The sequence below is a fragment of the Parus major genome, chromosome 2 (assembly GCF_001522545.3).
Source record: "Parus major isolate Abel chromosome 2, Parus_major1.1, whole genome shotgun sequence".
NCBI classification, from domain to species: domain Eukaryota; kingdom Metazoa; phylum Chordata; class Aves; order Passeriformes; family Paridae; genus Parus; species Parus major.
In genome coordinates, this window is record NC_031769.1 from 113,775,684 (window position 1) to 113,787,652 (window position 11,969).

The 11,969-nt window shown below is 38.4% G+C and overlaps 1 long non-coding RNA gene across 1 annotated transcript; it reads right to left on the reverse strand.

Annotated features, from left to right (window-relative positions):
• Positions 1-4,566: 4,566 nt before the first annotated feature.
• Positions 4,567-11,703, reverse strand: LOC117243950. The gene is made up of 2 exons (XR_004496115.1): positions 10,355-11,703; positions 4,567-5,130 (listed from the first exon to the last, which is right to left on the reverse strand). It is a non-coding gene; the product is annotated as an uncharacterized LOC117243950 (long non-coding RNA).
• Positions 11,704-11,969: the final 266 nt, after the last annotated feature.

Below are 11,969 nucleotides of genomic sequence, written 5' to 3' on the forward strand. Positions count from 1 at the left end.
TCAAAAGGAAATTCAAACACATTTTTCAATAGCTGACCAGCCTTTAAAATAAAATTTTTTGTTGTTGTTTTGTTTGTTTGTTATTTTGTTTTGTTTGAGGTTTTTTTTGTTTAAATCTCATTGCTTTGCTGGCTTTCTGTAAGATTTGCTTTAATTAAGACAAATTTATTTGGGTTTAGTACTGAAACAGTAAAATAAGATTGCTTCGTTTTTGAAAGGCAACTTTCTTTGCCTTTGTCTACTCATAATAAATTCTGATGTAGGTTTCACATTCAAAGGGCTGGAGATGTTATATACATTACTGTACATCTTCAAAATTTCCATTACAGACCTTCCAAAAAAAGTCTGCTGAACATCAAAGAATTCAGATTACAGACTAGAACTCAAATTCTAACACTTAGTTACAATTCTCCTTTAGTGATGGTCATGTTCTGCCCATAAGAGCTCCCCGGGAGCACATCTGGAGGTCAAAGCAAAGAAATTATGTTTAAAAACTTTTTCATCTAAAACTGAGAAATGGGGAGAGTTCTCTTCTGTTCACCAGGAGCTGTCTGCTCTGGAGTTAAGTATGTGTTCTACAAACTAGGTGGTTCAGCTCTTTTTCAGGGATATGAGAAGGTAGATTTCTTATTCCGCACTACATTGATGTAAAACAAAACAGGAGTTCTTAACTGTGGAATTAAAAAAAAAAACAACAAACCTTCAGGGAATTACTCTAGAAGAGCTACCATTTTACATTTATAAACCTTCTTCAGTCCAAGTCAATTTGGTGAGCTCTTAGACCATTTAAATACTAATGAGCGAGAATTGAAAAATGAGAATAACCATGCGTGATTTTTCTAATATAATGTTTCTAGCTGAAGTTTGAATAGAAGGGATTGTTTGTACTGGGCCATTAAATTGGTGTTTATTTAATGGAATTCTTAGTAATTTACTAGGTGCTGATATAAGAATTTTGATTGTCTGTTCTAGAAAAAGAAAAACCAAAACCATTCATGGTGTTTACTAGTTCTAACCTTAACACTACCAAATAATTGCACTTTGAGGGCAGAATAAATTTTCTGATTTCCAAATTAAACTTTCATTTTCATAAACTATGTTATTGCAATAGCTTTCTACAGTGTTTTGCACCAATGAAAACTTCAGAACTCCAGTGCTTACCTTGTGAAAATGGCAGACAAATTTCCATTTTGGTGCAAAGAATTTTTGTTTATCTTATGACTGTTCCTAATCAAATTACACTAAATCATCATTAATCAAATGCTTACAATGTAAATGTCTTTATAGTCTTTCATGACAATTTCGTCTGTTTTAAACTAGATTTTGCCAACCAGTACTCCAGCCTGAATGTGAAACTGCTAGTTTTTTTGAAAGCTTGCAGTTGGAGAAAAACATAGATAACATATTTACTTCTCTTTGTGTTTGAATTCTTCTCTTTGCAAAGTGATTCCTGGTATAAGAAATTGAGAAATTTTCAGTAGAGAAGACTTTGCCTCTGAATGCTGAAAAGTGCTGCCACTTTTTGTCCATGAATATCTGACTACTCTGTCAATAGTAGTTTCCACTTCTTTATTTATCACTTTTTTAGTTCTCTTGTTTTGATATTTCACCTCTTTTAACTATAAAATAATATTCCTGCATATTATTATTAATGCAGGACTTCTTCCCATAGCAGCCCTCAAATCCTGTAGTCTAAAAGGAATCACTGAAAGCAGAGGAGGGAACATAAGTGGACATAGGCAAATGGTTATGTCAAAAAGTGTTTTACTAAATTATTTGCTCTTGCTCTTATAGTCTAATAATTTATTTAATTTTCTAAGGCCTGTTCCTGAAAATTGTATTTAATGGAAACGGACACAGACCTTAGACCAAGTTGAAACTGCTTGATAACCTTGGTCACCACACAAAAAATTGTAAGCCAGGATTTTGTTGCTGAAAGGACTGAATGTTTCAGTGGAAAAATCAGACAATTAGACCTTAAAAGGATTTGCTCAGTGTTCAGGTTCATTTTTTTCCCCCCTGTCTCTTAAATCCCAAATCTGGAAAAGTTTGGATAAACCACACACACCCTGCCACCAAAGGACTCAATAATGCATAAGGTTGACTTAGCTAGTATTTTCTGTATTCCTGTTGTTGCAGAGCCTGGCCTTTGGAATTCAGTTCTGTCTGGGCTTTGTGTTTTTGTAATAATATCTCTTGGTCCAAGTAAAGAAAGAAGCTAAGGGCACACATATGATAAGGATATGGAGTAAGTCATAGTATCAGCAAATAAACAAATGTGAGAAAACTAGAACCTTGAAAAGATTTTGGAAGAACTTTGATTCCTCACATTTCTTCTCTAACCTGCACTGACCTCTTCCACACAGAGGTTTTCATTTATTTAGTCATCTAAAGATTATTTTATGCATGTACAGAAAGTCTCTTTAAATTCTGTCTTCCTAAGCAATTCCTATTGGCCTGCCTGTAGGCACCCATGAGAATAATGAATTTTATGTTCAGTGCTTTCATCCTAGGTTTTTTGTGGCTGCTTTCATGTCTCTCAGCATGTCTACAGTTCTGAAAAATAGTGGCTGCCTGGTTGTAGTTGCATTCACCAGGCCCTACTGCAATAAAACTTGGAAACAATAAAGAATCAGATTCACGGCTGTGTTATTGTTCCCATCAGTTCTAGCTCCTATTGCTTTGACTGATATCCAGTATCAGAACATGTCAACCTGGCAAGGTCTGTTTGCCTTCGTTGTCTCTGTGGGTGTTCTTACCCAACCGACTGCGCAAGCAGAGAAGGTAGGGGTGACCCAGAGTCAGTGATTTCCAAATGGCCTTTACTCATAGTCAAGGCCACCAACAAACACGCATTGAATTTTACGAGTTTTCTTAGAAGAGTAGCCTGTCCAAGCTCAGAGAGTGCTGCTGGCTTTTTACAGACACATGAACATCTCACTAAGTGCTGTTAAAGTAGTGAGATGTCTTTATTATTAAGAAATCTGCATTTTGCTAATAGGCTTGCTAAGAAGATGATCAGAGGCATAGTGCACCTCTCCTACGAGGAATGACTGAGAGAATTGGAATTGTTAAGCCTGGAAAAGAGAAGGCTTTGGGGTGACCTAATTGCAGCCTTCCAATACCCAAAGGGAGCTTCCAGGAAAGATGGAGAGGGACTAATTATAAGAGCATGTAGTGACAAGATGAGAGGGAATGGCTTCAAAAGGAAAGTAGGTTTAGATTAGATATTAGAAGAAATAAGAAGAAGTTAGAAGAAATTAGAAGAAATTAGGGAATTCTCTGTGAGAGAGGTGAGGCACTGGCACAGGCTGCCCAGAGAAGTTGTGGATGCCCCATTCCTGGAAGTGTTCAGGTTGGATGGGGACTTCAGCACCTTGTCTAATGGAAGGTGTTCCTGCCCATGGTGGGAAGTTTGGAATCTAGATTTTTAAACTCTCTTCCAACCTAAATCTTTCTATGATTCCATAGATGAACAAACCTTTCTATGATTTAATAGATGAACAAATCAGTCTTTTTGCTGTAGAGTAACAGTGTGACAGTCAATAATATGGATTTTTGTAATGTATTCAGTGAATTTGAGATTCTGTAGCATCATTAGAGAAAGCTTGTTCACAGTTATAAGGATATTTAATTCCTGCAACACAGAGTTTAAAAACCCCATAACTATACTATTATGGTCCTGGCAAATGATTAGGGGGAGCTTCTTTCTCCTCTCTTTATCCTAACATTCTGAGGGAGGAATAGATTATAATTCATATCAGGTATTTCTCCTAGAAAAGCTTCAACAGATATGACAATGAAAGACACTGCTTTCTTATTCCAGCTATAATAGCACCCACTGAGCTTTCAGTTTATACTTCCCATGAAGGTGGCTTCTCATGTCTGATAAATGTCATTCCTTCTTTTTTTATTCTTGCCTTCTTAAACACCTGCCACTGAAACAGAGGGAGTCTTCTGACAACAAAGTTTCATTCTGTACTATCAGGATCTCATCTATTATGTTGCACCTCATCCATTTTATTTGGTCTTTTGCAGCTAATGCTTCTGCTTGAGTAATGAGTTACTTGGGTGGCTGATCATATTCATTTGTATTCCAAGGATTCACCTGCTTTATGAGAGCCATATTTTTGTCAATATTTAAGGATTGTTTGGAAGAAATACGTTAAAACAGAAGAAAAGAAAACAACTCTTCCTCAACTTAGTAATGAAAGATTTGCACTTTTCATACAAGCATCACTGATGGATTCTGCTTTTTACACTCTGCATGTTTTTTTTTCCCCCTTAGCTAAGCTAAATTTTTCATATCAAAGACCTTGATTATCTTTTTCCTTTTTTGACTAAGTGGACAATTATCATGTCTAAAGTTCAGGCACTTTGGCAATATTGCCATCCCAGTTTTACCCCTGTAATGTGATTTTAGCCATTATTGCAGCTGATCTGTCAACCCGTGACATGCTAAAAATTGCAGATAGCGCAACCTATTTTGTGGGAGAACTTCCCCTTTCTATTGTTTTTATTTTATGTTTTCTTGTTCCTCTGTGTTCTAAAGCAGAACAGATGGAATTGATGTAGAAGTCAGCAGGAATTTGTTCTTATCCTGTGATCCAATGGGTTTTATAGATAAGGAAGTTAAAAGGCAAAAAACCAAAACAAATCTTGAGCAGCAAGTGAATCTTTTTATGATCTTCCTCCGAGCACTGCATCAGAGGTTAAACAAGGCCAAGTGCAGGCTCCCACAACTGCGTCAGGGTATCAACACAGGCTGGGGAATGAAGGCATTGGGGGCAGCTCTGTGGGGAAGGACTTGAAGGGTGCTGGTGAATGAAAAGTGGGGCATGACCCAGCAGTGTGCATTCACAGCCCAGAAAGCCAAACATGTCCTGGGCTGCGTTAGAAGAGGAGGATTCTGGCCCTCTACTCTGCTCTCATGAGACCTCATCTGAAGTGCTGTGTCCAGCTCTGGGGTCCTCAACACAGGAATGAGGAATGAGTCCAAAGAGGGCCACAAAAGTGGAGACAGCTGGAGCACATCTCCTATGAAAGCAGTCTGAGAAAGTTGGGGTTTTTCAGCCTGCAGAAGACACGGTTCCATGGAGATCTTGCAGTCTTTCAGTACTTAAAGGGGCCCTGTAAGAAAGATGGGGACAGACTTTTAACAGGGCCTATTGCAACAGAACAAGGGGTAAAGTTTTTAAACTAAAAGAGGAGACTAGAGATGAAGAAATTTTTTAATGCTATGGGTGGTGAGACACCAGAACTGGACGCCCAGAGAAGTGGTAAATGCCCCATCCCTGGAAACATTCAGAGCCAGACTGGACTGGGCTTTGATGGAGTTGAAAATGTCCCTGCTCATTGCAGGGGCAGTGTGGACTAGGTGACCTTCCAAGGTTCTTTCCAACCAGCATGCAAACTGCTCTTTGAGTCTATGAATTGCCTGGCAGAGGAAAAAGACAGATGTGATGCACATGTCAAAAGGAAAGATAAAGGTTTGTGGACCTGTTTGGGCCACTGTCACCAGTGACAGCTCTTTGAAAGAGGATTTCCCTTTATTTCACGAGTGTTGGGAATAGGCATTAAGAAAGGGAATAACCCCAAAGACTAAAATATAATCTTTGCTCTTAGAACCATGACTTTATGATTTATTTTTTTAATATGACTTAGTTTTGTATTGTATACTAGTAAGATTGTCATTTAGGGTAAAATTCTTACCAAAAAGAATCTTCCATTTTTCTTCTGGTTTCTTTAGAATTATTTCTTTGAATTATATGATTAACAAATGTAATTTCTTTCCTGTGTTTGGGGGGAGTGAAATAACACTGGAAGTAGATTTCACAGACAATTATGAGCTAAGAAAGACAGGGTTTTTTTACCTTCTGTTAGTAGAGACTGTATTCTCTTGCTCTCTCTCTAAACAAGTATATTAATAACATTCTCCTGCAGCGACAAAGGTAAATGTGTAGAAGCTTATCAAAATAAATAGAGAACCAAACTGTAGTATTATAAGACAGCAGTCAGTGACTTTAATTTGTGATTAGGAATTTGGGTAGGTCTTTTCTATTATATTTTAAAGTAGGAAACTAAGATGCAGCACTGCACCTGAATATTTATTTATATTTAATTTAAATTTATTGTAAATGGTTGGTGCAACATGCAACATCTCACCAACTGCTTTTTGTGCCTTATGGATGTGTTAGTCTGGATACTGCACACCAAAATTTAATGTCAGCAGATAGAAACATCTCTCTAGTTTGATAAATCTGTATTTGTGCATACAGCAACAGATAGAAAATAATTTTTGGAATCTGCTTGGATACATCTCTTCTGTTCATTCAAGTTAATAGAAATATACAAAGTTACTTTCTGTCCTTACTGTAAATGTTATAGAGGAAGATTTCAAGAGCAGTACACAATGATTTCCTGTGGTGAAAGTTTTAGATTAAGTTCCTTCTGGTATTCACAAAACAGGAAGCAAAACAGTGCTAAGTGTCTTGGGGAACTTTTACTGTGTAAGAACTCCAAAGAATTGGTTGGTAAATGTTTTCAAAAGTAAATACTGTATGAGTTCTTAATAGATTTCGATACATGAGTGTCCGGTAGGAGAAAGTTAACAGTTCTGTGGGTAAGAGTGAAAAGAAGTTTTAGTTACTAGGGAAGTTATGAAACTAATTAATTACAGAAAGGATTGGATTGTAGCCATTTAGTAGTTTTGACCTAAGTCAAATATATCAGGGTTTTCAGCAAACCAAAATATTGTGACAGGCAGTATAGATCAAATTAAATAAAATCATATGCTTTCCATCTTTTAATCTTTTAACTTGAAGTAATTTTGAAATGAAAGCTTTTCAAGTGGGAAGAAAACCAGGAATGTGTCATTTTGAATTCAACGGAAGGAAAGAATTGATTTTCTTATTTCCAATTGAAATTCATATTTCAGGAAATATGCACTCTGTATAGCTGGTTTGAGTGACTATAATTTGCATTATTTCCTCAGAATTTGTTGGCCAAAGTATTTTCCAGATCGGTGCAATCTTGACTCCCTTGGTTTATGCAAAAATTACATGATACAATTACTAAACCAAAAATACTGTCTCTCCAGGACCTCCTTTCAGAGTGTAATCAAGAGCAGAAATCTCTAGGACAGTTTTATTTTTTATATGCTCAATAGCTATTGTTCCTGTTGAAATAAAAATTTGCTTTTGAAAGCTGATGACCAAAACCGAATTCAGAGCTTACATTTCTTTGATGGTTCTCAAAACTCTGAGAATGGGATTCAGTTCAAAGATTAGGGCACTTAAATGTGGGTATCATACATATGTGTGCACATTTATGCATGAGCAAAATTCCCAGCCCCCATTCTGTTCAGTAAAGGTTTAGGGCTTTATCAGGCAGCTATCCCACAGTCAGATTCCTGGAGCTTTTCAGTTTCTGAAGACACCGTGAAGGCAACAGACTCAACACCTGACTTTTGGGACTGTAAGTCTGTATGAAGGGAGTCTAGAGATACATGGGTTACTACAGGGCATTTCAAATGTCTCTGCTTCCTCTGTGGGGACAAATGAGTCAACCTCCTTGTGAGTGCCATCATGTTAATTTAGAGATTTATTTGGTTTACCCTAAAGTAACACCACACTTTGGCAGCTGCTGGTGTTCAGCTGCCTGCATGTGCTGGCCAGATCTCCACTGACTATATGAGTTTTGAAACTTGAATTAAGTTTCTTAACCTGTGAACTGACTCTCACTTTGGCTGTCTGTCACTCTCAAAACAGGACTTTAAATATTTTTTTAATCTTATTTTCCTGTAGTCTTTGGCAGCACAACTTAATATTTTTCAGACTACAGCATGTTTTCATTTACTTATGTGGCACCCATTATTTCCCTTTCTTCTCATATTCTTACCACATACTTATTACAAAAATCTCTGTTACACTGAAATTGGGAAATAGAAGTAAAGGCTCTTAAGTTATGAAAAAAACTTGCCTCAAAAATATTAGAATTATTCCCCAGATAAGCATAAGAAGCAATAAAATCCTGTATTTCTTTAGCTCCTTCTTGTTATCCAGCATATCACTGACAATACATATATTGTAAAAGTGGTTCCATGGTGCTGGTGATGGCTGCATGTGTGTCTTATTTGTCAGGCTCGAGATTCATTATACTCTGTATGGCTTCACTGGCAGTCCTCTGCACAAGGTTCAAGGCTGATTGATGGTACACTTTGATATACTGATCTTTAGCAATAGCTGTAGCAGTGGAACACCTTAATAAATGCTGTTCAAGGCCAGTTTCAAGGCTGGACATTATCACCTAATAACTTTGATCAGAGTAGTGGCAAATATTTGCATAGTGCATGCATGTGGATTCAGTCTGTTGTATTTTATTTACAGAGTAACTTTGTGGAATAGGGTCTGTCTGAGGTCTACTCTGGAAATAGAGAGTGATGGTTTTCCCAGAACCATGCTCTTGCGGACCTCCTCATCTTCTGACTCCATCCTGTTTTAACTCCTCAGAGCCTCCCTGTCATGCCCTCCCTTAACCTTTTGTTCCTCTCTAGCCATTGTTACCTAATGCAAGCGTATTTCTGTGCTGTTCATGTTCTGTTCCTTTCTTGCTTCACAGCTTGCTGAATGCACAATAAAAAATCACATTGTGGAGCACTGTTTTAAAGAGTTGTTCTGGCTCCCTATCAACTGAATTTATACCTGGTTCACTCAAGTGATGCTGCTTCACAATGTCTTTAGTCGGGCTCAAGACTGAAAATCAGTGCCCCATCCTCACCCTTGGTCATCCGTCAGCGATCTCCGTCACTGTCCATGTACTCCTTCAAATGTTGCCTTGCCTTCTGCATAGATGCTGAGATACAGTCTTCCACAGTCATTCTCCTAACAAAATATTCACCCAAGTGTTTCCTCCTTGCATTGCAATAATTTCCCAGTGCTGTCCTTTCCTCTCCTGCTACATCCATTTATATTTTTGACACAAAGGGTGTTTATCTATGCTGTCATCCCTCTTCCCTTGCTACCTTATCCTGCATTCTTTATAGTACCAAATATAGTTTTCTTTTTTTGCTTCCAAGCAGCTTTGTACCTCTAATCCTCACCTCTCTGTCATCTGGTATTAAGTGTCTAGTTCTGTTTTAGATCAGACCAGATCAAGATGCTTTGGTGTCAAGGATAAACTTGACCTTAACTGATCTCTTGGTCTCTTCAGACCACTAGCTGTCATTCTGGCAATGCTGCCTCACTGATTCTTTTCCCTCTTCTAGATGGATGGTTTCACCTCATCTTTTCCTTAGATTGTGACATCCCTGGAAGAAGTATGGTGATTTTGTTCTGCATTTGTGAAATTCTTATACTAAGTCCTTATCTATGTGGAAATAATGATTGTAAAAGCATTCTTAGCAGGGAAGGCTGAGGAATAAACAAGTAATTTTTGCCATCATTTAGCTTTAGAAATCACTCATAGAGCAAGATGTGGCTGGCCCTTCATCTCTCACCTCTGCTCTGGCTTTGCCAAGAACTTCAGCAGGGAGCTGGGGTCTTCCAAATTGCAGCCAGGCAACTGTTTTCTGGCACTGCAGTGCCTCCACTAGGAACTTCATCTGCAGATACCTCTGCAGTGTGGTGTATGACATATATCTGCATCCAGCATTCCTATTCTCTGGCTATGGTTTCTGCAAATTCACAGGAATACTAAGTCAAGAGATTTCAGAGACCGTCCTCTGACTGTGATCTCTTTACAGACACAGGAGAATCTCTTCTAAGTCCAGATACAGAACTTCAATGGACAGCAGTTGTTTTGGTCTGTTTAGCAAAGCTTTCTCTGTCTAAATAATACATGTAAGAAGATAATGTACCAAGAGTATGAGGCACAGTGAACATAACTCGTTTAATTGCATCATTAATGGCTATCCCTGTTGTTTTTAACATCAGCTTTTAATTCTTATAAGGATATTATTCCTTGTTCCAAGTTCTTACAGTGAGAAAATAAAATAGCTATGAAATTGTCAGCTTGATGCAGAGGATGTATTTTCAGAAAGTTCCTGCTTAATTATTTGCCTTTACAAGGTTTCGCTCACTTGGGCAGAGCAGTTGAGCTGAAATGTTGCATAAAGCAGGGAAGTCTTTCCCTCAGCCTAAGGAGCAATTAGAATTAAAGAAGAGCAGAGCTGGGGTCACTGCAGGTCATCAAGACCCAGTTCCCCTCTCGCCAGCAGATGTAACCCTTTGGCCAATGTTCCTCACCCTGTCCTTCAAACCAGACATGAAAGATCACAGCAAGGGGGGAACACAGCTTTTTTGCAGGCACAAAGTATTCCTATCTTTCTCCAATTCCCTTGCAGTATCTGGCTTACCTTTAGAGTCCAAGTGTCCATATCAAAGACGGGCTGAGAAGAGATGGAGTCTGGCACTTTTCTCTCTGCAAACCCAGTGAGAGGCGAGTCTGGCCCCAGCACAGCTGGCAGAGGCACAGGCACATCCTGGGGGTGACAGCGGGGACTGACCCCATGCTCCCACCAGCCAGCGCTCTGCACAACATGCTTACCTGCAGCTAACACCAGGAGGGAGGCTTCTCGAAGCCCTCCAGAACCCAACACAAAAACAGCTGGTTTTTTGAAACCTGCTGAGCACCTCTGAGAGCAAGGCTATTCCTTAGGAGCCTTGCATGAATTCCAACCATCCCAAGGAAGCTCCGCTTGTTCTTGCCCTGGGTAAAGGGGAGCTCATTCCATACCTAGGGTGAAGTGACTTATAGCTTGACTTCTCTCAGCCTATGGTATTTATTGTTCTTCCTGTGGCTATTTTTATGTCTCAAGTCTGCAATTACTGGGGGCCTTTTTCAATCCTTTTCCAATCAACTGTTATACTAATGTTACGGAGAAGTAATTGCATGTCCAGTTGCACTGAAGTGTTCTCAAAACAAGAGAGATTCAGTCAGCCAAGGTGTTTTAATCTTTCAAAATTTCTATGGGATCCTGCTATCTGATGAGACAAATTTTAGAAATTACTGTTATGTTTAAAAAGATAATTGGAGCTCACAGGATCTTATTTATAGGTGAATTAAATAAAATTAACTTTTCATTTGAAAAATCTATGGCTCTTTAGTGAATTGTTCTGAAGTGACCTCTCTCTCCCTTCATGACTCATGGGTCACTGAAGATCATTTGATTTGAAATGTGTCCCACAGAGTTGTCTGTCTTGGCAGAAAACAAAGTCAACAAGAGTTAGCAAGCTGGGTGTTTACTCTGATAGCACTACACTTAATAGTATGTAACCTTTTTATTATTTAATTCTAAGGTTACTAGGAGGCAATGACTGCTTTTACCACCAAATCCCCTGCATGCAGCTGGACATAATTATGATCAAGCCTCCTCTTTATGTTCTCTAACTGTGTTGACCTGGTGGTATAAATGAGCGGAGATAATAGAACCATAGAATCATAGAATACTTTGGGTTGGAAGGGATAATTACAGGTCATCTTGTCCAATCCTCTGCAATGAGCAGGAGCATCAAAAAGGTCTTGGTCCTATCTTCAGCCTGTTGACATCCAGAGGTAACACCGTGCAGTTCATAAATGGCAAATACCTATTTATGCTGCCACAGCTATCTGTTTGGACCAAGATGACAAACAACTTGAAGCATGCTATCATCAGCTAAACAAAAGTTATCTCTAAAATTAATTTCATGCTTTCAGAAAAATTATCCCATGTTTTTTCCTCTTTTTGCTTCCCCTTTATTTCATCAAAAACTTGCATAAGAGGTCTCATAATATAAATACCAATTTATCCTGATATTCCTGCAGTAAGGTACAAAAACAGTAAGGCTTGAAAATCTGTGATCAAAACCACTACTGATATGTTGAAGAGTGGCTGTCTGAACTTAGTGGCAACTCTGTTACAACAGCTGTGGCCAGCATGATTTCAGAATTGTAAAACTGTCTTGTTTCCTGACATGTTGTCTTGTTTGATT